At 40.0% G+C, this 26,384-nt stretch overlaps 1 protein-coding gene across 15 annotated transcripts in view; it reads right to left on the reverse strand.

The window, feature by feature from the left end:
- Nucleotides 1-26,384, reverse strand: part of VEPH1 (ventricular zone expressed PH domain containing 1) — a 759,919-nt gene that overhangs the window by 290,983 nt on the left and 442,552 nt on the right. For 2 of the 15 annotated variants that reach the window (XM_047876089.1, XM_047876085.1), the window contains exon 1: nt 13,163-13,211. The exons of the other annotated variants lie outside the window; for them this stretch is intronic. The gene's annotated coding sequence lies outside the window, so the exon portion shown is untranslated. Of the gene's footprint in view, nt 1-13,162; nt 13,212-26,384 lie in introns of those variants that run through there. 15 annotated transcript variants of the gene reach the window in all.

A 26,384-nucleotide genomic window follows, 5' to 3' on the forward strand; every position in this document is an offset into this window, starting at 1 on the left:
GAAAAGATGCTCAGCGTCACTCATCATTAGGGAAATACAAAACGAAACCACAATGTGATACTACCTCACATCTGTCAGAATGGCTAAATTTAACAATACAGGAAACAGATGTTGGGGAGGATGTGGAGAGAGGGGAACCCTCTTCCACTGCTGGTGGAAATGCAAACTGGTGTGGCCAGTGGTCTAGAGTGTGGCCACTCTAGAAAACAGTGTGGAAGGTTCCTCAAAAAGTTAAAAGTAGAATTACCCTACAATCGAGCGATTGTACTCTAGGTATTTACCCAAAGGACACAAAAAATGCTGATTTGAAGGGGCACATGCACAGTGACATTTATAGTAGCACTATCAACAATAGCCAAATTATGGAAAGAGCCCAAATGTCCACCAACTGATGAATGGATGAAGAAGGCGTGGTGTATATGCATATGTATAAGTGTGTGTATATGTACATATATACATATGTATATGTGTGTGTGGACATGCATGTGTGCATGTTTGTGCATGTAAAATGGAATATTACTCAGCCACCAAAAAATGAAATCTTGCCATTTGCAACAACATACATGGAGCTAGAGTGTATTATGCCAAGTGAAATAAGTCAGCCAGAGAAAGACAAATACCAAATGATTTCACTCATATGTGGAATTTAAGAAACAAAACAGATGAACATAGGAGAAAGGGAAAAAAAGAGAAGAAGGCAATCTATAAAACAGATTCTTAATAATAGAGAACAAACTGAGGGTTGCTGCAGGGGAGGTGGGTGAAGGATTGGCTAAAGGGGTGATGGGTATTAAGGAAGGCACTTGTGGTAAGTACTGGGTGTTATATGTAAGTGTTAAATTACTATATTGTACACCTGAAACTAATATTACACTACATGCTAACCAGCTGGAATTGAAATAAAAACCTGAAGAATAAACAATAATAACAAACAAAAAAAGAAAGATAAGGTCTGAAGACAGATCATCAATGGCCCTAAAGAAAGCATCATAATAGAGTGATAAGGGCCAGACTAGACAGTAAGGACCATCGTCACTGGCAATAGGCACAGAGATCTATTTCAAGAAATTTGAAAGAGAAGTAGAAATTGAAAGGTAGGTAAGTATAGTTGGAACCAGTTAGAGGAGAAGAAAGTATATTGGAAGCTAGTGATGAAGGGGCAGAAAGGGAATAATTGATGGAGTAGGGCACTGAAGAAATCTCCGAAGAATGAGATCCACAGCAGAATGTAAGATCAGCCTTGGCAGAAAGGAAGGGCCACATCCCCCTGAGACACAGAAGAGAACATCTACAATGACAACAAAAATTAGTTCACTGTGGATAAGGAAGGGCCAAGAAAAATTACCCTAGAACTCCTTCTAAAGTAAAGGACAGAATATGATTCACTGAAAGTGAGAAGTGGCACCTTTGGGGCTGGGAACCTGAGGGCAGAGGAATAAGTCTGACTCAGACACTATGGGGACTGTGAGGGAACAATAAGAAATGAATAAAAAATTTGAAACAGGCTCAAGGTCCCAGATCCGATTTTGAGAACACAAAAACATGATGGAATCTAATAGCACTATTTAGGGATGTGTTTCCCCCAAGTAACACTTGTCAGCCCAGATGAAGAAAAGACAAAAAAGAAAGCGCGAGTCACTCAGAGGTGTGAACTGGCAGGTGGGAACCGCAGAAAGCCAATGAGGAGAAGGATTGTGGGTGCTAGAGAGAGTGCTGTGGGGCCAGAAAAAGTATGATTCTGGCCGAGGAGGCAGCCACGTGAAGCCAGAAGGATGGCATGGAGGCTGGGAAGGTCATGGAGGTCCAACATCAATATTAGAATCGTTAAGCTCATTTTGTTTCATTTCATAACATTTACTAGAATTAATTTCCAAAGCTCACTGAACTATAATTCCACGATATGAAAGAACAGGAGACATGAGGGAAGAGTCTTCCAAAGGTTGGCTAGTTGAAATGGAACTCCCCATCTGAGACCTGTTTCACAGAACTTGGATTTCAGATCCAGGCTGTGGACTTCTTCACTGAATGAGAGAGATGTGCAGAGCCATCCATCAGCATAACTCCCGAGGTCCCTCCCTGGAAAGGAGAGCCTTCAGCCCAGTGCATGGCCCTCGGACCCAACACACACCACCCCGCCTCTCTTCCCTGCTTGAGATTCTTAGTTTCACCACTGCTTCTTGACATTTTCAAATACTTGAATTTTTGGCGGCGCATCTGAGGGAATTAAAAGACAAATACTTTTTTGTTTGTTTAAATCAAGTTTCAGAAACCTTCCTATAATGATTCTGCTATTCATTTGTTTGCCCGTTGGCACCATATTGCCACATGAATGGAAATAGTTACTGCCCTGAGAGTATTCTTTTGTGTCCTCCTGGAGTACGACTTTTCTGGGTTCCAGTGAATCTGTGCCCTTCCCGTGGCCCTGGCTTAACTTCCCATGTATGCCTTAACCTGTCATTCACAGCAAGGTGACCCCTGCCCCAGCCACCCACCCAGCCAGCTCTGACGGACCTGTAGTAAAAACGGATTGGTCACACTGATCCAAATGTGTCTGGACACCTTTGGTGACACACACACAGCAGATGAGCAGGGTGGAACCCGGCAGACCACAGCTGGGGTACCTCACAGAAGGGTTCAAGCATCGCCAGTCTTGCAACTTGCACAGAGCCACAGAGCTTCCCTCTGTAGTTGACAAATGTCTATATCGGGAAGCCATTTTTTTAAAACAAGAAATGCGAATGTCTTTCTCCGATTTGAAATGCACATACTGGCAGGTAGCAGTGAGAGCTATTTTCGTATAGCAGTCACTGTACTCAAAACACTTTTTATACCTTATTTCATTGCCTCTTCACAACAACCCTGATTTATAGCAACAACCAACAACCAAGGTGCTGTTGTTAATTCTGCTTTACAGGCAGGGTGACAGAAGCTTAGAGAGCAGCAAAATGACTCCCCCAAATCACACAGCTACTTCGGGAGCCAAGATCTGAACCCACGCAGGCGTTGCCCAGAGACAACACCCTCCTCCACCACTTTACAATTCATTCCGTGGCTTTTCTATTTATTATTCATCATAAATGATTCAAGTTTTCTAGAACCTAAGGCTGCAAGCTTAATTGCCCCAGGCTCTCCTTTCCATCCGGCTACACTCCTTTTATTTGTTGAAGTGCCTTCTTCCTTACACAGCTCTTTACAAAATGTGGTCCACAGCCTTTTATTCATTGCCTCCTCAGGTCTCTCCCCACCTCAGTTCTCACAAGATCTTGAAGGCGATGCTGTTTCCTCTCCACCGTCCTTATTCACATCTTCCACAAGGGGGCGCATTCTGACCACAAAGCTTTGGATGTGCCTGCCGGTCAGCTAAAATACAACCAGTGTCACCCTAATGCCTTCATTCTGCTGCAAGAAATGGCTTTATTCAAGCTACACTCCTCATTGTTATTTCATGGAGGGGGGAACAACAGTAAAAAAGGAAGCCATATAATTTTTGTGGACTGTTTCTCCATAATTCATTCACTGGGTTTCTATGTTAAGTTGTATGGAATCCATTAAGCAGGATATTGAAGCTTATGAATGGAGACCTAGTAATTCTTCTTTAATAAACATGAGTTACTTGTATTTCTTAAACTTTATTAGGCACTTACTCAAAACATTACTCAAAACTGCTTGTTAATAATATGAATGATGATTTTGATTCCGTTTGCATTATTAGTATTTCTAAAGGCCTAAAATACAAAGTCTGGACTATTCATTAAGACTGAGAAAATGGCTGGCATTTGAATGTAAATCTTTGTGCCTGAGTTTAATTCCATCTTGACACTTCTCACCAAACCGTGTAAGGAAGGTAGGTGTGCTACCACAGGGACCTTTTTGTATAGCTGAGGAAACTAATGCCTGAGGGGACTTACTCAGAGCCTGAGGAGGGGGTCCTATCTGAGGAACAGGGATCCTTTGATTGGTTCCCTGTCTACTGACCTGAGCCATCACAAAGAGTAAAAAAAAATGTAAACACACGTCTCACTTTGAGGTAAAGCTGACTGTGCCCTCTTTACCTGCCTGACCTCTAACTGGGCATCCAGCTTAGTTCCAGACCCTCTCTTCTTTTCCCTCACATTCTTTCCCTAATGGACCTTGTCCATTTTTGTAACATTGAAGACCATTTGTAGAGTAATGAATCTCAAACTTCTATCTCCCCAGAGCTCCCCTCTGAACCCAATTCATGTCTAAATACCTTCCTGACAACTCCATGCAGACAGCTTCTTGCCATGTCAAACTGAACAGGTCTTAATGAAGCAATTGATTTCCCACCACAACCCCAAAAAGGCATCACCTTTTCCCCAAGTTCAAGAAATGGCCTAGCATCATAAAACCAGACCCTGGGGGGGAGTCATCCTGACATCTACCTTTGCCTCACATGCATCAGCCATTCCTCTTGACTCTATATTGAAAAGGTATATCTTATATTTTTTTCTGTTTTCTTTCCATTTCACGTTCCACTTCAGTTCAAGATTCTGTCATCTCTGGCCTGGACCACTGTAGGAGCTGCTCACTGGACCCCCACTCCTAGTCTTGTCTCTATCTCTGACAATCCAGCCCCCACCATTAGTCTTCTTAAAATGTAGATTTGACTCTGATTTCTCCTAATTAAAACGCTTCGATGGCTTCTCATTGCACATAGAATAAAATTCCAACTCCCTATGAGGGTCTTAAAGGGCCTATAACCTTGCCAACTTTATTACAATAGTAATTCCAGGCAGCTGGCCTTCTATGGCATCTGGAACAAGCGATGCTTTTCCACACTTTGGGACCTGTGGGCTGGCTGTTCCTTCAGGCCTCTCCTGGCCATCCTATGTAGGTAGGTCCCCCTGGTTGCTCACAAGCATCGTATTTATTTCCTTTTTAGTGCTTCTTGCAGCCTATAATTATTTTATTAATTTCTTTGCTTGCTTCTTTATTATCTCTCTCCCCAACCATGTAATCCCTAACCCTGGCTCAGTCAGTAAAAATCACCGTCCACAACATAGGTGTCCAAAAATATGACTATTTACGTATTTCATTTTTGATTACACATTCCCATTATACCAAGATAGACAATTTAATCTAAGTCAAGGTGGACCCCCATCCACTTCACTGGGGTTGTACCCAAGTTGTGGAGGAATTACATAGGCGTCCCCTCAAGATCTTCCTATTCTGTGTCCATACTAGCACCTGGTTGGATACCTGTTCCTTCCAAGCCTCGGGCAGTATCTCACAAAGGCTATCAGAGAGACCTCCTCTTCCTAAACACAAGGCCCTTCCAACCAGTTGTTCTCACTACTATTTTCTTTTTTTTTTTTTAATTTTTTTTTTCAACGTTTATTTATTTTTGGGACAGAGAGAGACAGAGCATGAACGAGGGAGGGGCAGAGAGAGAGGGAGACACAGAATCGGAAACAGGCTCCAGGCTCTGAGCCATCAGCCCAGAGCCTGACGCGGGGCTCGAACTCACAGACCGCGAGATCATGACCTGGCTGAAGTCGGACGCTTAACTGACTGTGCCACCCAGGCGCCCCTCTCACTAGTATTTTCATTAGGTGCAAACAAATTATTCTACAGTTCTGACACTATGCTGGGCTCCGGGAAGTCTGTACTACGGGCTGGAGCTTGGTCTGTCTCAGTCTGACTCTTAGTCTTTCCTACTTGGGGATGGGCACAGGGACCCCTTTCTAGGACCCACTGACATCTGCACTCTTACTGCCTTCCTCTAAGTCCTCTATTGTCTTAGCTCAGAGAAACTTTTCTTAGAAGGAACAGGAGACAGATAGATAGAAGGCTAGCTCTTATTTTTGAGGTCCCTCTCTCAAACATCTTTTCTATATAGTGCCCTACGTGTTCCTTTAAGGGCCTAATCTTTTGAAACTCGGAAGCAAAGGGAAACTTTATTCTCTGCTTCCTTTTTTTTTTTAAGTTTATTTATTTATTCTGAGAGAGAGAGTACATGAGCGGTCGAGGGGCAGAGAGAGAACCCAAGCAGGCTCCGTGCCATCAGCACAGAGCCCAACATGGGGCTTGAGCCCATGAACCATGAGATCATGACCTGAGCAAAATCAAGAGTTGGATGCTTAACTAACTGAGCCACGCAGGCACCCTTACTCTTTCTGTTTTCATATCACTTTCCTAAACCTATGAATCCAGAAAACCCTAACTGGCCAAATTGGGGGAAAGAGCTGAACAAGGAGGGGGGAAAAACTTTTTTTTAATAAAGTAATGGTTCAAAAATATTTCTCTATCAAACTATTATTGTGCCTGGTACATTGTTGGGATAGAACAGGTATTTATAACTTTAAAAGTTAATAAGTAAATGACTGAATAAATATATGCTCAATGTCAGAAAACTTCAGTTGGGTAAACAAAGAGGCCAGAATACAAATTAGGGGTCCAAGTCTTATACTTCACCCTCCTGATGAGCATTATTTGATCCCCTATAGCTCACTTAATTATACTATTCCAAGCCTTCAAAATAGAGACAGAATTATGGTTGATGTGGCTAAGAAATAACGATAACCACTTTGCAGTCTTTTGAGCTCCTTATAATAAAATATAAGAATGTAATGCTTTATATTCTTTACAGAAATTAGTTTATTATAACATCTCCTCTATGAGCAAAGTATTTGCCAGGATTCTTCCATTAAATTGTTTTATAACCTCTTTTACAAGACAATGCAAACTATGTGTTTGCATTCATAAGTTTACTTCAAGGTTTACTCAGAATTTAGATTTTTCTAAAAGTAGTTCAGATTGAAAAAAAAAAAGAAATATTCCACATTAAATGATCCTTTGTCACTGGCACATATAAAAAAGCCAAAATACTGGAAAAAAGTAATATGGCAGTAATTACGAGGATATAAAACATACTTGTCTCCATGAGGTTACATCTATGCCTTTTTGCACCAGTTTGCTCATCTATAAAATGGGATTAATAATAAGTAATACCTACTACAAGGACTCATTTTGGGGATTCAATGAGAAAGTACTATAAAATACTTACCTATTGCAAGGCCCAATAAGCGTTAGCTTTTATTACTATTTTATAATAATACAATAAGCTTCTTTGTCACTTAACTACTGCTGCATAACAAATCATCTAAAATTAGTGGCTTAAAACAACAAATGGTTTCAGAGATATGCTCAGAGATTATGTGGGCCAGGAACAAAATAGGGCACAGTGGGGACAGCTTGTTTCTGCCTCGTAATGTCCCAAACTTCAGCTGGGAAGACTTGAACATCTGCAGTGACTTAGCATCTAGGGGCTAGAGTCACCTGAAGGCTCATTCACTCAGATGTTGGACAATCAGTGCTGGTAGTTTTCTAGGATCTCATCTAAGCTGTGGGCAAGATCACCCACAGGTGGTCTACCTCCTCGTGGCATGGTGGCTGGACTCCAAGAGCAAGCATCCCATGAGAGAACAGTGGAAGTTGTATCATCTTTTGAGACTTAGCCTTAGAAGTCACATGGCATCACTTCTGCCACAGTGCTAGGCTTACCGAGATTCAAAGGGTAGTAATATAGACACGCCCTCTTAATTGGAAGAGTGTCAACATCACATCGTAGGAAAAGCATGTAAAGAGGGGGATCTTGTGTGGCCATGTTGAAAAATACAATCGTGGGGCGCCTGGGTGGCGCAGTCGGTTAAGCGTCCGACTTCAGCCAGGTCACGATCTCGCGGTCCGGGAGTTCGAGCCCCGCGTCAGGCTCTGGGCTGATGGCTCAGAGCCTGGAGCCTGTTTCCGATTCTGTGTCTCCCTCTCTCTCTGCCCCTCCCCCGTTCGTGCTCTGTCTCTCTCTGTCCCAAAAATAAATAAACGTTGAAAAAAAAATTAAAAAAAAATAAATTTAAAAAAAAAAAGAAAAATACAATCGTCAGAGCTTCTAAATTGAGAAATGTTGTGACGTATGCACATTATTCTTGCTATTTGTCATTCTTGAACAAAATTGTGTTTCGTAAATGAGGAGTAATTTAATAGGCATGATTTATAACATTAAAGGGCTTTCTGTCTCTGGAACGCCAATCATCATCATCATCATCATCATCTAGTAAAAGAGGACTAAAAGAATGTGTAGAGTCTATCAAACTGTTCATACTGTGAACTTGACAAGAATTCACCACCCATGGCATATGACTAAAAATACTACCACACTTGGCATAGCTGCCATAAACAGATGCCCTGATCAAGACCGTGTAGTGTTCTGAGTAGCCCATAGCTGGTAGTTAGCAATCTTGTGACTACAGAAGTGAAGTTGCACTCTCTTCTATGTGGTTGATCCATGCAGTTGGTCTGAGAAGAAAGGTAAGTGGCCCTCCATGTGGTACGCTGTGTGCTCCCTAAGTCAGGGTAGCTGAGGAAGCAAATTTGGGGGAAAGTAGACAAGCATCTGAGTGGAAGCCTGGGTAGTATCCCGGGTGGGTTGTGTGGTAATGGTCTATCCAGTTTCTCTTTCAGGTAAAAAAAAATCTGATTCCAAGACTTTTGAAATCCTAGAAAGCAAAAACAAAACAAAACAAAACAAAACAAAATCAAAACAAAAATGAAGGAAAACGAATATACAACTACCAACTTTTAAATATTTACTAAGTTAGAACATTTTTACCAAAACAAAAAAGCCACAACTAAAAATTTTCTTTCTTCTTTCCCCATCATTTCATAGGAGAAAGGGTGTTTCACACTCTTTCCCCACCTCCACTCCCACCCCATCTCCAATAAGGAATGAGGGATTCATGGGGGGTGAGAGGGAGGGGAAAGTGGGTGACGGGCATTGAGGAGGGCACCTGTTGGGATGAGCACTGGGTGTTGTATGGAAACCAATTTGACAATAAATTTCGTATTAAAAAAAAAGGAATGAGGGATTCTTCAGTAGATCATTATCTCAGAGTATGAGCCAGTTTTTGAAATGGAATAAACGTAGTTTTATGAACAACTTCCTACATGGTCCATAGCTTTCTCATTTTGATTTGGACTAGTGAAAATTCTATCATGCTCCTTTATGGGAACAACGATTGGTATTTGGGAGCCATTGGTTTCAGGACTCCAACTCCCCGGAGGGAATTTGAAATATAGCAGCAGACTCACCACTGGAAAGAGTTGTCTATAATCACTGTCTCCTGTCCTTCACCTTACCTTCCTCTTTCATGATTAGGGGCTTCCCTCCCTTGTCACTTCACTGAAAATGGTCTGGATGAGGTCACCATTAACTTCCTTGTGGTCCAATCAAAGGGACACTTCTCAGACATCTTTCTTCATCTCACTGGCATAGGAAACTGTTGATCATCCTCAGTATTCTTACCTGTTTCTCTCTAGTATTATTATTAGACTTTACACCAGAGAATTAGGGATTGCTTTTTCTGACTTCTCACACACAACTGAGCCAGACAAGAGTTTAGCTAGAAAATATTAACAATAATAAGATAGATATATGTTTTGTACAAGAAAATGTTGCAAGAAGTCTTTTTTTTTTCCTATGTGGTAATATACATGTAACATTGCCAAGTACAAATGATTTAGGAAAGTGAATATTTACTTCTTCGTATGATAGTCAGAAGAGGGTACAATCATGTTTTATCTCTACTTACAATGAGAAAAACATACTGAAAAATAGCTTTATACAAGCCCTAGAAGGTTATCTTTTCTTGTAACTTACTGAATTGAATTTGACTCCAAAATTACACACACACAAAATCAAGTTCTAAAGGCTCTAAAAGCAATTACTTATGGACAGTATTTTTTGGCCTCTATTTCTTTAAAGATAGTACTGCAACTTTTGCATCTCTACTCTCTTTTTTTCTAAATGTTTATTCAGTTATTTATTTGGAGAGACATACACACACACACACACACACACACACACACACACGCCACACACACATGAGAAGGGGAAGGGCAGAGAGAATGGGAGAGAGACAATCCCAAGCAAGGATTCTCTGCCCCAACTTGGGGCTCAGTCTCACGAACCATGAGATCATGATCTGAGCCAAAATAGTCAGATGCTTAACCCACTAGCCACCCAGGTGCCCCAGTCCATATTATTTCCTAAATTTATGTCTAAAATGTATCTCTTCATCCTAATACAATATTTCCCATAATACTGACATATAAGATGTCTTTTTTCTTTTTGCAGTGTACATTTTAGAGTTTAGCACTATTGTGGGGATACAATTGGTCTTTTTCTCTCTTTTAAAACTTGGGACATTAAGAGCTAAATCATTAAATAAAATACTGAACACAAATTTATCCTTTTACTAACCTAAGAGTTTATTCACTCCATTTTTAGAAACATTTCTAAGATTTAAATAACCTCTGTATAGAGACGTCCCTAAATCTTGCACAGAGTAGGTACTTAATTTATGGAGTTTAATCCTTCAAGATGATACATTATCTAAACTAGTGATTTGTATCTTTCAACTGTTCCCATTCAACCTGTTCTGTATTAAAGTTATTTGAATGTATGTACTATCATGAATGGTCTGGTCAATTTCCTGAAGTGGGAATCATGTCCTGCATCTTTGTTCTCTTCATAGCACCTAGCACAAGGGCTTTCATGTTGCAAAAGTTTGGTAGATACTTAAGCTGAGAGGGCAAAAAAAACAAAAACAAAAACAATACAGAACTTCATGAAAACCTATAGCAAACATCACACTGGTGAAATATTAAAAATAATTCTTTTTGAAATAGGGAATAAACCAAGAAGATCTTCTACTGCAACGTGTATTCAGTATTGATCACTGAAATGGACATTCAAGTCAGTCCAATGTGATTGGGGGTGGGGGGAGAAGAGGAGAAATCACAAAAAAGGAAGGAAGGAAGGAAGGGTAAGGATGAAGGGAGAAGGAAGGAAAGGAAAGGTAGAGAAAAAAAGAAAAAGTATGATATGATATTAGAAAGAAGGAAAAAACTAATTTTACACAGATGATATAATTATCTACATAAAAAATCTAAAAGACTCTCTAGATATAATTCATAAGAGAGTTTAGCAAGGTTGCTAGATTTTAAGATCAACATATATAAGCCCAACTGCATTCCAAAACACTAACTACAAAAAATATAGAAACACATTTTTAAAGGTTAATTAAAATAGCTCTTATAATAGTAGAGATAGATAGGGACGCCTGGGTGGCTCAGGTGATTTTGGCTCAGGTCTTGAGCTCATTCATGGTTGATGAATTCAAGTCCCACATCAGGCTCTGTGCTGACAGCGGGAAGCCTGGAGCCTGCTTTGGATTCTGTGTCTCCCTTTCTCTCTGCTCCTCCCCTGCTCATGCTCTGTCTCTCTCCCTCTCAAAAATAAATAAAAAACATTAAAATTAAAAAATTAAAAAATAGTAGAGATAGAAAAAGTATTAAGAATAAATGTAACAAAAATGTGCAAGACTTTAATGGATAAAATTATAAAAAATTGTTTTTAAATCTTTAAAAGTTGAGAGATGTACCATGTTTGTATCAAAGTTACTTGTATGTATTTCATATCACTAATAGGAAGACTCAATATCACAATGGTGTCATTTGCATGAATTCAGTATCATTCCAATCAAAATCTTAACTAATGTGTTCATGGATGTTGACAAAATGGAAATTGACCAGGTTGTTATTTCCAGTCAGGCTGGTATAACAAGACCAGATTTAACCAACACCTAAAAAACCAAAAAATGGACAAGATATATGAAAAAATGCTTGTCATGATTTTGAACATCAGTCTTTGAAGGACAGTAATTCCTGAAATATGGAAAACAAATGAGATGAGCCCTTTGCTTGCCACAGATGATTGCCTTGAGAGAGTTTCCACACCTGGTTGCAGAGGTGAAAACCCAAGGGGAGTCAGGTGGACTCTTTGAGTTCAGGAGACGGAGCTGATAGTCCAGAGAGGTCAAGATGGCTAGAATATGCCAAGCGAGTACTGAGAGGAGAGAGCTGTGATGATCCCCTTTCTAGGACCTGTGAGTATAATAAACTCTGTTTTTCTAAGTCTCTCCTAGGGCTCCTCTTATGGCTGCCCTGACTGACTTGAAAGAACACAGAAGACAGAAGAACATGGGTTCTTTCATTTTGTGTCTTTGCTTCACTTGTCTAACACCATTAACACCATGCTAACTTTGTGACTAAAGCCGTGCTAATTAAGACAGTGTCTTCTTGACAGTGATAAACAAGTAAACTAGTGAAAAAGAATGAAAGAGTCAAGGGAAGTCCTATCGATATTTGGAAACAATATAATTCATACCTGGCATTGCACGCCAAGGAAGGAAATAAGAACTATTTAATAAGTAGTGTTGGGGCTAATGATTAGTCAAATAATAAAAGCAAAATTGGAACTTTAGCTTACATCATAAACAAAATTTATGTGTAAGTAAATTAAAGACTGAATTGTGAAAAATATTTTTTTAAGTTTTAGAAGAGAGGGGCACCTGGGTGGCTCAGTCGGTTAAACATCTAGCTTTGGCTCAGGTCATGATCTCAGGGTTCATGGGTTTGAGCCCTGCATTGGTCTCTGTGCTGACAGCTCGGAGCCTGGAACCTGCTTCAGATTCTGTGTCTCTTCTCTCTCTCCCTCTCCTCCACTTGAGTTCTCTCTCTCTCTCTTTCAAAGCTAAATAAACATTAAAAAAATTGTTTTGAAGTTTTATAAGAGAATATAGAAATATTTTGAATTGGGGCAGAAAATATTTCTTAAAATAAAAAACATAAACTATACATAAGTTTGATAATTTCAACTATATTATAATTTAAAACTTCTGTTAATCAGAGCGTGGAAGTTTTTTGTGTGTCTCGAATCCGTGAAATACAGCCAGACCAACACTAAACCATCCTGCACACCTAGAAAACTGACTGGAGGATTAACACAACAATCTGCACAACCTGAACCACAGAATTCAGCGGGTATGTGGCACGGAGAGGTGAACTTGGGGAGCAAGAAGTCCCGGGAAGAGAGGTGCTTTTGTGGGCAGAGAGAGGATGGAGACAGGGGGAGAAAACGGGAAAAGCACCCCTCCCCAAAAGCAGCTGGAGAGAAAATGGAAAATTGGAAACAGCCACAGGGACTAAACTAAAAAGGGAGAAAGGAGAAAGGAGAGGGTTTAAATTCCATTAAGACTGTAAACAAGGGGGGCACAAAGGCAGCAACACCACAGATCCATACCTGGCGGTGCTCTGGTGGGAAGGGTGAATCCCCAGGAAAAGAGTAGGGTCCGGGAGGTTCTCAAGCCACACGGGGAAAAGTGGTTCCACTGCTGGAAGGACATTTGGTAGAGACTGTTGAAGCCACCTGGTCCCAGCAGACCCCAGAGAACGGTCACATTCGCTGGTGCTGGAACAAGGTCGTTAAGGGTGAAGCTTGTGCCAGATGTGTGTTGTGATTTTCCGCAATCCCTGAAAAGCTGCTGCTACACTATGTCCCGAATTTTTCCTGGGGTGGGCTGGCACCTGGCTGCAGTCTTCGGCCACCGACAGCAGCAGGGTCCAGCAAGCGTTCCTGGGTGCAGCCAACACTCGGCCATTGCTCATTCGGCCACTGCTTGGTGAGACCCTCCCGCAGAGGGGTGGAAGGGGTCAAAGCCGCAGTCCTTCAGAAGTAAGGGGCCGGGGAAGGCAGCCGCATCTGAGACAAACTCGGGAGAGAGGTACTGCCTGGGGCCTGGTCACAACAGTGAAAAAGCGGGGAGTGGACGAAAGCTGAAGACAGTATGGGTGCTTGATTGCTGATCGGAAAAAACGGAATTCCGATACTAGAGACTGGGTAGAGGGGTGACGCCCTTTCCACCGCTCCCAGGCATGCGCATACGCACCTATGAGCGGAGCAACAATCCACCCCAGTAGGCTAGCAGTGCCATCTAGTGGAGAACGTAGCCGTTACACTGAGCCCCGCCCAACTGGGCCAACCTCACTCTTCAGGAACACAAGTCTCACCACTTACTTAGTTTATGGACTAGAAAGCACTTCATAGTCTGACTTCTAGGGGAAAATGAAGTAATTTCAGTCTTATTTCAATCTATTAGCAGGCCCATCTATTCAATTTTCTTTCTTTTTTTTCTCTTTTTCACTTCTTTTTCTTGAATACAGAAAAAGAAAAAAATTCATTTTTATTTTCAATTTTTATTAAAAATATGTTCCTTTAATTTTTTTACTCTATTTTTACTTTTGTGTAAATTTTTTCAAATTCTATTTTACTTACATCATTTTATTTTAGTCTACTTCAGTGTATTCATTTTTTCAAATTTTCAAACGATTTCCTTTTTTTCTTTTTTTTCTCTTTTTCATTTCTTTTTCTTGAATACAGAAAAAATTCATTTTTAATTTTAATTTTTATTAAAAATATATTTTTTAATTTTTCTACTATATTCTTTACTTTGTGTAAATGTTTTCAAATTCTATTTTACTCCCATTATCTCATTTTAGTCTACTTCAGTGTATTCATTTTTTTCAAATTCTCAAACAATTTCCATCCCCCCCCTTTTTTCCCTAATCTGTCAAACCACTTTCAACACCCAGACCAAAACACACCTAGGATCTAGCATCATTTATTCGATTTGTGTGTGTGTGTGTGTGTGTGTGTGTGTGTGTATTTTTAATTTTAATATTTTTTTAATTTTAATTTTTCTACCTCATTAATTTCTTTTCTCCCTTCAAAATGACAAAACAAAGCAATTCACACCAAAAGAAAGAGCACGAAGAAACAACACCCAGGGATTCAATCAACACAGATACAAGCAAGGTGTCTGAACTGGAATTTAAAATCATGATAATAAGAATACCAGCTGGAGTCCTAAATAGATTAGAATCCCTTTCTGCAGAGATAAAAGAAGTAAAAAGTAGAATGAAATTTAAAAGGCTATAACTGATCTGCAATCACAGATGGATGCCTCGGTGGCAAGGACGGATGAGACAGAACAGAGAATCAGTGATATAGAGGACAAACTTAAGGAGAAAAATGAAGAAGAAAAAAATAGGGAGATTAAGGCAAAAGAGCACAATTTAAGAATTAGAGAAATCAGTGACTCATTAAAAAGGAGCAACATCAGAATCATAGGGGTCCCAGAAGAGGAAGAGAGAGAAATAGGGGTAGAAGGGTTATGTGAGCAAATCATAGCAGAAAACTTCCTAACCTGGGGAAAGACACAGACATCAAAATCCAGGAAGCACAGAGGACCCCCAATAGATTCAACAAAAACTGACCATCAACAAGGCATATCATAGTCAAATTCACAAAATACTCAGGCAAAGAGAAAAATCATTAAAGCAACAAGGGAAAAAAAGTCCCTAACCTACAAGGGAAGACAGATCAGGTTTAGAGCAGACCTATCCACAGAAACTTGGCAGGCCAGAAAGGAGTGGCACGCTATATTCAATGTGTTGAATCGGAAAAATATGCAGCCAAGAATTCTTTCTCCAGGAAGGCTGTCATTCGAAATAGAAGGAAAGATAAAAAAGTTTCCCAGAAAAACAAAAATTAAAGGAGTTTGTGACCACTAAACCAGGCCTACAAGAAATTTTAAGGGGTACTCTCTGAGGGGAGAAAATATATATATATATATATATATATATATATATATATATATAAAATACCAAAAGCAACAAAGATTAGAAAGGACCAGAAAACACACCAGACACTCCAACTCTACAAGCATCATAATGGCAAATAAGTTTCACTACTTAACTCTAAATGTCAGTGGACTCAATGTTCCAATCAAAAGACATAGGGTAACAGAATGGATAAGAAAACAAGATCCATCTATATGCTGTTTACAAGGGACCCACTTTAGACCTAACGACACCTTCAGATTGAAAATAAGGGAATGGAGAACTATCTATTATGCTAATGGTCAACAAAAGAAAGCCAGAGTAGCCATACTTATATCAGACAATCTAGATTTTAAAATAAAGACTGTATCAAGAGATGTACAAGGGCATTATATCATAATCAAGGGGTCTATCCACCAAGGAGACCTAACAGTTGTAAACATTTATGTGCCAAATGTGAAAGCACCCAAATATATAAATCAATTAATCACAAGCATAAACTCATCAATAGTAATACCATGATAGTAGGAGACTTCCAAATCCCACTCACAGCAATGGACAGATCATCTAATCAAAAAATCAACTAGGAAACAATGACTTTGAATGACACACTGGACCAGATGGATTTAACAGATATATTCAGAACTTTTCGTCCTATAGCAGCAGAATATACATTCATCTCCAGTGCACAGAATAGGTCACATACTGGGACACAAATCAGCCCTAAAGAAGTACAAAAAATTGAGATCATACCATGCATATTTTCAGACCACAATGCTGTGAAACTCGAAATCAACCACAAGAAAAAATTTGGAAAGGTAACAAATACTTGGAGACTGAAGAATGAATGGGCTAACGAAGCAGTTAAAGACGAAATTAAAAAGTATATGGAAGTCAATGAAAATGATACCACCACAATCCAAAACCTCTGGGACGCAGCAAAGGCGGTCATAAGAGGAAAGTATAGCAATCCAGGCCTTCCTAAAGAAGGAAGAAAGATCTCAGATACACAACCTAACCTAACGCCTTAAGCAGCTGGAAAAAGAACAGCAAATGAAACCCCAAACCAGCAGAAGACAGGAAATAATAAAGATTAGAACAGAAATTAATGCTATTGAAACCAAAAGAACAGAACAGATCAATGAAACCAGAAGCTCGTTCTTTGAAAGAATTAACAAAAATGATAAACCACTAGCCAGTGTGATCAAAAAGAAAAAGGAAAGGACCCAAATAAATAAAATCAAGAATGAAAGAGGAGAGATCACAACCAACACAGCAGAAATACAAACAATAATAAGAGAATATTATGAGCAATTATATGCCAATAAAATGGGTAAGCTGGAAGAAATGGACAAATTCCTAGAAACATATACACTACCAAAAGTGAAATGGGAAGAAATAGAAAATTTGAACAGACCCATAACCAGTAAAGAAATCAAATTAGTAATAAAAAATCTGCCAAAAAACAAGAGTCCAGGGTCAGATGGATTTCCAGGGGAATTCTACCAACCATTTAAGGAAGAGTTAACACCTATTCTCTTGAAGCTGTTCCAAAAAGTAGAAATGGAAGGAAAACTTCCAAACCCTTTCTATGAAGCCAGCATTACCTGATTCCAAAACCAGAAAGAGACCCCACTAAAAAGAAGAACTACAGACCAATTTCCCTGATGAAAATGGATGCAAAAATCCTCAACAAGATATTAACCAACCAGATTCAACAATATATTAAAAAAATTATTCACCACGACCAAGTGGGATTTATACCTGGGATGCAGGGTTGGTTCAATATCTGCAAAACAATTAACGTGATTCATCACATCAATAAAAGAAAGGACAAGAACTATATGATCCTCTTCATAGATGCAGAGAAAGCACTTGACAAAATACAACATCCTTTCTTGATAAAAACCCTCAAGAAAGTAGGGATAGAAGGATCTTACCTCGAGATCATAAAAGCCATACATGAATGACCCAACGCTAATATCATCCTCAATGGGGAAAAACTGACAGGTTTCCCCCTAAGGTCAGGAACAAGACAGGGATGTCCACTCTCACACTGTTATTCAACATAGTATTGGAAGTCTTAGCCTCTGCAATCAGACAACACAAAGAAATAAAAGGAATACAAATCAGCCAGGAGGAGGTCAAACTTTCACCCCTCACAGATGACGTGATGCTCTATATGGAAAACCCAAACGATGCCACCAAAAAACTTCTAGAACTGATTCATGAGTTCATCAAAGTTGCAGGATATAAAATCAATGCACAGAAATCAGTTGCATTCTATACACCAGCAATGAAGTGACAGAAAGAGAAATCAAGGAATCCATCCCATTTACACTTGCCCCCAAAACCATAAATACCTAGGAATAAATCTAACCAAAGAGGTGAAAAATCTATACACTGAAAACTATAGAAAGCTTATGAAAGAAATTGAAGAAGACACAAAAAAATGGAAAAAGATTCCATGCTCCTGGATAGGAAGAACAAATATTGTTAAAATGTCGATACCACCCAAAGCAATCTACATATTCAACGCAATCCCTATCAAAATAACACTAGCATACTTCACAGAGCTAGAACAAATAATCCTAAAATTTGTATGGAACCAGAAAATAGACAAAGCAATCTTGAAAATGAAAACCAAAGCAGGAGGTATCACAATCCCAGACTTCAAGCTATACTACAAAGCTGTAATCATTAAGACAGTATGTTACTGGCACAAAAACAGACACTCAGATCAATGGAACAGAATAGAGAACCCAGAAATGGACCCACAAATGTATGGCCAACTAATTTTTGACAAAGCAGGAAACAATATCCAATGGAATAAAGACTGTCTCTTCAGCAAGTGGTGCTGGGAAAACTGGACAGCTACATGCAGAAAAATGAACCTGAACCACTTTCTTACACCATACACAAAAACAAACTCAAAATGGATGAAAGACCTAAATGTAAGACAGGAAGCCATCAAAATCTCGAGAAGAAATCAGGCAAAAACCTCTTTGATCTTGCCCGAAGCAACTTCTTACTCAACACATCTGCGGAGGCAAGGGAAACAAAAGCAAAAATGAACTATTGGGACCTCATCAAAATAAAAAGCTTCTGCACAGCAAAGGAAACAATCAGCAAAACTAAAAGTTAACTGACAGAATGGGAGAAGATAGTTGCAAATGACGTATCAGATAAAGGGTTGGTATCCAAAATCTTTAAAGAACTTCTCAAACTCAACAGCCAAAAAACAAATAATCCAGTGAAGAAATGGGCAAAAGACATGAATAGACACTTCTCCAAAGAAGACATCCAGGTGGCCAACTGACACATGAAAAAATGCTCCACATCACTCATCATCAGGGAAATACAAATCAAAGCCACAATGAGATACCACCTTACACCTGTCAGAACGACTAACATTAACAACTCAGGCAACAATAGATGTTGGCGAGGATGAGGAGAAAGAGGATCTCTTTTGCATTGTTGGTGGGAATCAAGCTGGTGCAGCCACTCTGGAAAACGGTATGGAGGTTCCTCAAAAACTAAAAATAGAAATACCCTACGACCCAGCAATTGCGCTACTAGGTATTTATCCAAGGGATACAGGTGTGTTGTTTTGAAGGGACACATGCACTCCCATGTTTATAGCAACACCATCAACAATAGCCAAAGTATGGAAAGAGCCCAAATGTCCCTCAATGGATGAGTGGATAAAGAAGATGTGGTATATACATATACAATGGAGTATTACTCGACAATCAAAAAGAATGAAATCTTGCCATTCACAACTACATAGATGGAACTGGAGGGTATTATGCTAAGGGAAATTAGTCAGTCAGAAAAAGACAAAAATCATATGACTTCACTCATATGAGGACTTTAAGAGACAAAACAGATGAACATAAGAGAAGGGAAACAAAAATAATATAAAAACAGGGAGGGGGACAAAACAGAATAGACTCATAAATATGGAGAATAACTGAGGGTTACTGGAGGGGTTGTGGGAGGGGGGATGGGCTAAATGGGTAAGGGGCATTTAGGAATCTACTCCTGAAATCATTGTTGCACCATGTGCTAACTAATTTGGATGTAAAATTTAAAAATAAAATAAAATAAAATAAAATAAAATTAAATTAAATTAAATTAAATTCTCATCAGGAAAACGAAAAAAAACCTTATGTTAATCCAAAGATACCATGGAGTAAGTGAAAGGGCAAATCCCAACTGGGAAAAAAATATTTTCTACACTTATAACTAGCAAAATATTAATAGCCAGGATATACAAATAATCAAAAAGAACAAAGCAAACAACTTTATTTTTGAAAATGGACGAAAAGATGGACAGTTTACAGAAGACAAAACATAGATGGCTAATAAACACAATAAGATGCTCACCTACATTAATAACCAAGAAAATGGAGAAGAAAGCCACAAAGCTATTTTATACTCATCAAAGGCAAAAAAAGTCTCAAACCACCAAAAGTTGCTGAGGAAATGGAATGTAAGGGACCCCATTGACTGCTAGTGGAGCATAAATAATACCATCACTTTGGAGAAAAATTCAGTAATATCTTATAAAGTTGAACAAGTAAATACCCCTGATCCAGCAATTGCACTCCCCTTTAGGAACCATAGAGAAACTCCTATGTGTGAACCAGGAGACACACAAGAGCATTCATATTATTTCCATAAACCCTTCTTTTCACCACCCCAAAAAGAGAAAAAAAAAGCATAAACAGAACACTGGATAAATAAGTTGTAGGATATTCGCAAAATGAAATAATATACGGCAGTGAAAATGAATGAGCCAGAGCATAACATTCAATGTGGATGAATCTCACAAATGTAATGAAGCAAAAACAAGCATATATAGACCTTTGCAGAAACTACAATTTCTCAAGCCGTTCTCTACTGTCTTCCATGTAATAGAATGCCAGTATTACTTGGCAAATTGCTTCTCAGAATAAAGGGGACCCTGTAGTTTTGTGTGGTCGTGTGATTTTGTTCAGGCCAGTGGGTTGTAATCGGAAGGGATAACTATGACTTCCAGGAACTTAAAGGGGCCTTGCTCAGCTGTTAATGACCCTTTCTTGCCTTTCTGCCTTTTCCCTTTCTTCTAGCCAGCAATGTGAACATAGTGGCCAAAACTCCAGCAGCTAACTTCATTTGTTTTTTTAATGTTTATTTATTTTTGAGAGAGAGAGGGCACACATGCAAGGGAGGGGCAGAGAGAGAGGGAGACAGAGGATCTGAAGTGGGCTCCATGCTTACAAGAGAGAGCCCAATGCAGGCTCGAACTCACGAACCGTGAGATAGTGACCGCAACTGAACTTGGAAACTTAACAGGTTGAGCCACCCAGGCGCCCCTACAGCAGCTAACTTTAGACTAGAGGTGGTATTGAGAATAGAAGCCATGAGCTAGGATGAAACAGATTCCTAGGTACCACTGTATTAGCCCTGGATAGCCTACCTTCAGATTGCTTTTATGCAATAGAGGAATAAACTTGTATTTGGTTTAAGCTGCTTGCCTGCCTTCCTTCCTTCCTCCCTCCCTCCCTTCCTTCCTTCCTTCCTTCCTTCCTTTTTCTGTGTTACATCCACTTGTTTCCATTACACTTGATACAGATGTAAGTAAGATTTAAAATCACGCAAATCAATTAGCGTGTAGCAAAGGTAGGGCAAAGCATGCAGTGGTAAACAACAAATTCAGGATTGTGATTACTTTTGGGGTGGGGTGCAGGGGGAAGAGTTGGGAGATGTCTATACAACACGTATCGACTCAGTTTTGCTGTATTCTTTATACTTTTCTGTGTGTCTTAAATTCTGGCATCACACTATTTAAGACTTTGGAGGCTTTGGAGCATAAGGCATATGGAATTATTCATTATGGACCCTGGTTTTGATCTGCCCCCCTCAATTCTCCTTTCCCTTTGCTAACCTGAGTCGGACAAACAGAAAGAAACCTGCAGGTTCTTTTGACTCTCTTCCTTGAAGAACAAAGCAGCCACCCTGTCTGCTTCCCCTCCTCTCCTCTGTTCTTGTTCTTCACAGATACTCAGAGAAGCCTTCCTTCAGCCCTACATCTTTCCGATCTTAGACCATTTTCATACTTCCTTTCCAAGTGTCACCTCAGCCCATGTTCCTAGAAAAGGAGAAGTGGGAGTAGAGGACAGATGGCCTCCATCATCCCTGCATCTCGGGGTGGTTTGGTTCTACTTCACATTAAGCTTTCCTTTTCTCAGATGGCAATCATTCCAAAGAGCTGAAGAAGAGGAGGCTTTGCTGCAGGGCCAGCTGTTGCTTAATGCTTGGCACACGAGCCTGCTGTCTCCCTACCATGCTAAGAGGATGTCAGATCTGTTGGGCATTTAGGAGCATGCCAAGAACAGAACAGCTTCTACAATGACAGTGTAACAATTTCCCTCTGGAACATTTCACAAATGGGTTGATGGGATTAGACAGCATGCCTTTCTTAGAAGACTTTATAGACACGACCATTTATACAAAGATGAAAGTGGTGTTTTGGGGAAAACGCCAAGTTGCAAATCTGAGGTGGAGAAGATATTCCATTAACCTTGTATCTACTAGGCTGTCTATTAATTTCAAATGATAAAGGGATGTCAGATAAAGCCAATTAGCATAAAACACTCTTAGTCAGCTTTGCGAACCTTCAACAAATAGAAACAAGAATGAAGGACATTTGGGGATGGAGTTTTTCCAAGGGGCTATTAAAAGTGATTGTGTCTTCACTTTCTTTCATCTTGTATATTCTATGTGCAAGTCCTAAGGCAACTACTAAGTGATTTCCTAAATCCATTCTTCCTGTCTTTTCTCTTCTTTGTGATTTAATGCCCTAGATCACTTTGCAGAGAAGAGACAAATGGTGACACATTTTTTCTTGAGAAGGAAATACACGATTACACCTGATATCCAGAATGACTGGGAGTCTTTTGACCTGCTGGGAACATGCCACTTTTACATTCTTGGTGCAACTTTAGTGATGAAGTTTCCCCTTGGGGTTATTTCAGTGCTTGAGAGTGAGGACTGTGGTACACTAACGGATGAACACGGTACAAATCGAGTTTGTGTGGTAGTGATTCTTTGTTTTCCAGATGGGTACGCTATTTCAGATAAATTTTTTAGAAGCAATTTATTATTCCCATTTTTTCATAAGACAACCAAGGTTCACAGTGATTAAATTACTTGCTCCATATCTACCAAGTGTGTGAGCCAGATAAGAAATTTTTTCATGGATGAGAAGATTTAATCCTCCTTTTCCCCCAGCTTTATCGAGGTATAATTGACATACATCACTGTGTAATTTTAAGGTGTACAAAATATTGTGAAATGATTACCACAATAAGTTTAGTTTGCTGCCATTAGCTCATGCTGATACAATAAAAAGAGGAAGGAAAAATATATTGTTTTCCTTGTGATGAGAACTCTTAGGATTTACTCTTAACCACATTTCTACATGTCATAGAGCAGTGTTAACTATAGTCCCCATACTGCACATTACATCCCTAGTATTTATTTTTCATATAACTGGAAGTTTGTACCCTGTGACCACTTTCCTCTAATTCCTGTTCCCCCCATCCCAGTGGACATGATGAGCAAAGGCACAGAGGTAAATGTGAAAAAGGCTGCTTACAAGATGAGTAAAATAGGCTTGTGTTGGAAGTATAAAGCACTCCTTTGGGGAAACAATCGTGCTAATAACAACTAACACTTTACTAAGCCCTTTGCCTGTATTATATCATTTAATCCTCGCAATAATCTTATGAGGCCTTTTTTTGTTTTTTCATTTTTATTTTTTTGTTAAAGTTTATTCATTTATTTTGAGAGAGAGAGAGAGAGAGAAAGAATCCCAAGTAGGCTCCCAGTGTGGAGCTCAACACGGGACTCAATCCCATGAACCCCAAGACCATGACCTGAGCTGAAATCAAGAGTCGGATGCTTAACCTACTGAGCCACACAGGCACCCTGAGGCCTTTTTTTAATCCCCTTTTTGTAGATGAGGAAACTGAGATAGAGAGAAGTAACTTATCCAAGGTCACTTAGCTTATAAGTGGCAGAAGCAGAACTGAATTCGTTATGGACTGAATGCTTGTGTCCATCCCCCAACCCCAACTCCACAATGCATATGTTGAAGCCCTACCCCCAATGTGATGGTATTTGGAGAGGAAGTCTTTGGGAGATTATTAGGTTTAGATGAGGTCAGGAGGGTGGGGCTTTCATGATGGAATTAATGCCCTTATAAGAAGAGACACAAGAGAGCCTTCTCTCTTTCTCTTTCTCTCTCTCTCTCTCTCTCTCTCTCTCTCTCTCTCTCTCTCCTCTCTCTCTGCTTGCATCACAGAAGAAAGGCTTTGTGAAGGCATGGCAAGAAGGTAACTATCTGCAAGCAAGAAAGTGAGTTCTCACCAGAAGTTGAATGCTGCTGGGATCTTGATCTTGGACTTCCTAGACTCTAGAACCAGGAGAAATAAATTTCTGTTGTTTAAGCCACCCAGTCTGTGGTATATTATGAACTAAGAATTCATGCAATCTGGCTACCCAGTCCATGCTATTAAGCGGAAGGGGGTAAGAGATTGTTACCCTTATTAAAACAAAACGCATGTCCCATCAAGTTTCAGCCCTGGAAAATGGGAGGAGGTGGTCAGTGAAACAGTCTGACCTTTACCATGGTGTTTCCCTTCCCCTTGGAGATCCCTTATGTAGATTACCATTGTCTTCCAGCCAGAAAATTCTCCATTAATTAAAAATGCTAGCCCAAGGATAGACCAACCTCCTTTTCTGTTTTAGTACAGCAAGATCAGCTGAAATTCACAGAAGGAATTGGCAAAGTATGAAATGAAAACAAAACTAATAGGAAATGCAATCAGAGAGGTAAATAAAATTGGGCCTTTAAAGTATGGCTTTCTGATCCTATTCTATTAAATGTGCTGTCAGGATTTATGCCCATTTGAGATTACCCCTGCTACAGACCCAGAGGGCAGGGAGATGTAACCTCCTGAGCCCCCAGCCAGAGCCCCAGGCTTGTGTCTCATCCCAGCCTTCACATCTCAGCTGGCTACTTAGAAATATCCATGTGCCCTGGTCCTGGCCAAGCAGGTGGCTCTATCTATTCTCTACCCAGGACAATGCCACAGGTGGCAGAATGGCTATAATGACAGAAAAATAAATGTTAATATTCAGATGAAATCAGCTACCTTTATTAAACCACTATACCAACCTTACAGTCTCAACAGAAAATATATAGTTCCTATCCATAAACTCATGAGGGGAAGATAGGGTGGAAACTGATTACAGAGGCCCGAGATGGGGTGGCCAATTCATCCTCAGTTTTCAGTTGAAAGTGTCTCAGGAAACCCCTCAGTCCCAGATAAACCAGAGCAGTTGGTCACCCTGAGCCTAGTAAACCACTTTAGTTCCATAAATGACATTTTTGAGCACTTACTGTGTATCAGGCACTGTTCTGGGTACTGATGGTACCAGGACAATTAGCAACTCCTTGACCTTGAAAAGTTTTCCATTCAACAAAAAGAGTCAATGGGATTTTTGTCAGTAGAGAAGAGACATTAAGAAAGTGTTTTTTGAAGAAGTTAACTGGTAAACGTAGTTGGTTGTCATTTCCCCTAGTTATTCTTTCAAGCTATCCTAGTTTTGTTCCCCTGGAAGTAAATCCTGTGACAAGAACTTTAGTAGAACTTTGGTATAAGTATCATTTGGAAAGCTTTTCCAGGAAATATTGACAGGGAGTTGAGGCAGACAAGGAAAAGAAAATGGCTAATAAAGACTCTGTTATTTAGCAAGATTACTCCCATGGGTGACTACAGTTTAATTCCACAGGAACAGGGATAGGCATGTATCTTGGAGTTATCTCATCAAAGATGAGGGAGAGTTGGGTATTTATGCACCAACTGCCATTAGTCATTGATTGAGGGCTGCTCCTGGAGTGCTAATCCCCTAGCACTTCTTCCTGTTGCAGGTTTGGGCAAAGCGGGCTCTGGAGGCCAGAGAAAGGCCCCAGCCAGCAAAATGTAGGCATTGGCAGTTACAAGTCAGGCTAGCATGCTGTAAAGTGGTAAGGGTAAGTGGTAAGAGGGGAGCACCCACAGCATCCATTGAGTCCCAATTTATCTTGGCTTCCTACTCTCCCATCTGCTCAGGGAAGGTGACCAGTGATGATGGTTTCATTAATGACTAGTTTTGTCATGGGCCTGTAAGCCAATCCTGGAGAAGGAGTTTGGGGTCTTCCGGGAAAAAGTTTTCTTCACTAATTACGAGGAAGTCCCTTTTTCTTCACTGGGCATTGCCCTGCCTGCATGTAATCCCTAAAACTATGGCAGCCACCTAGTGCCCATGAGGATAGACATCATCACACACCAAGATGATAGGGAGAAAGACAGACAGCAGGGTCTGTGACAATACAGTCCTGTCGATCCTGAAACCTGGTCTGTGACAATACAGTCCGGTCAATCCTGAAACCCTGACCCTGAACTTACAAAATGGGATTATACTCTATGATCATTTAAGCCATTTTCAGATTGAGTTTTTTGTTGTATCTAAAAGCATCTACGAGGGGCGCCTGGGTGGCGCAGTCGGTTAAGCGTCCGACTTCAGCCAGGTCACGATCTCGCGGTCCGTGAGTTCGAGCCCCGCGTCAGGCTCTGGGCTGATGGCTCGGAGCCTGGAGCCTGTTTCCGATTCTGTGTCTCCCTCTCTCTCTGCCCCTCCCCCGTTCATGCTCTATCTGTCCCAAAAATAAATAAACATTGAAAAATAAAAAATAAAAAAAAATAAAAGCATCTACGCAACTTAATTTCCCTCAAACAATGGAGGAGAGT

Source organism: Prionailurus viverrinus, chromosome C2 (assembly GCF_022837055.1).
Source record: "Prionailurus viverrinus isolate Anna chromosome C2, UM_Priviv_1.0, whole genome shotgun sequence".
Taxonomy (NCBI): domain Eukaryota; kingdom Metazoa; phylum Chordata; class Mammalia; order Carnivora; family Felidae; genus Prionailurus; species Prionailurus viverrinus.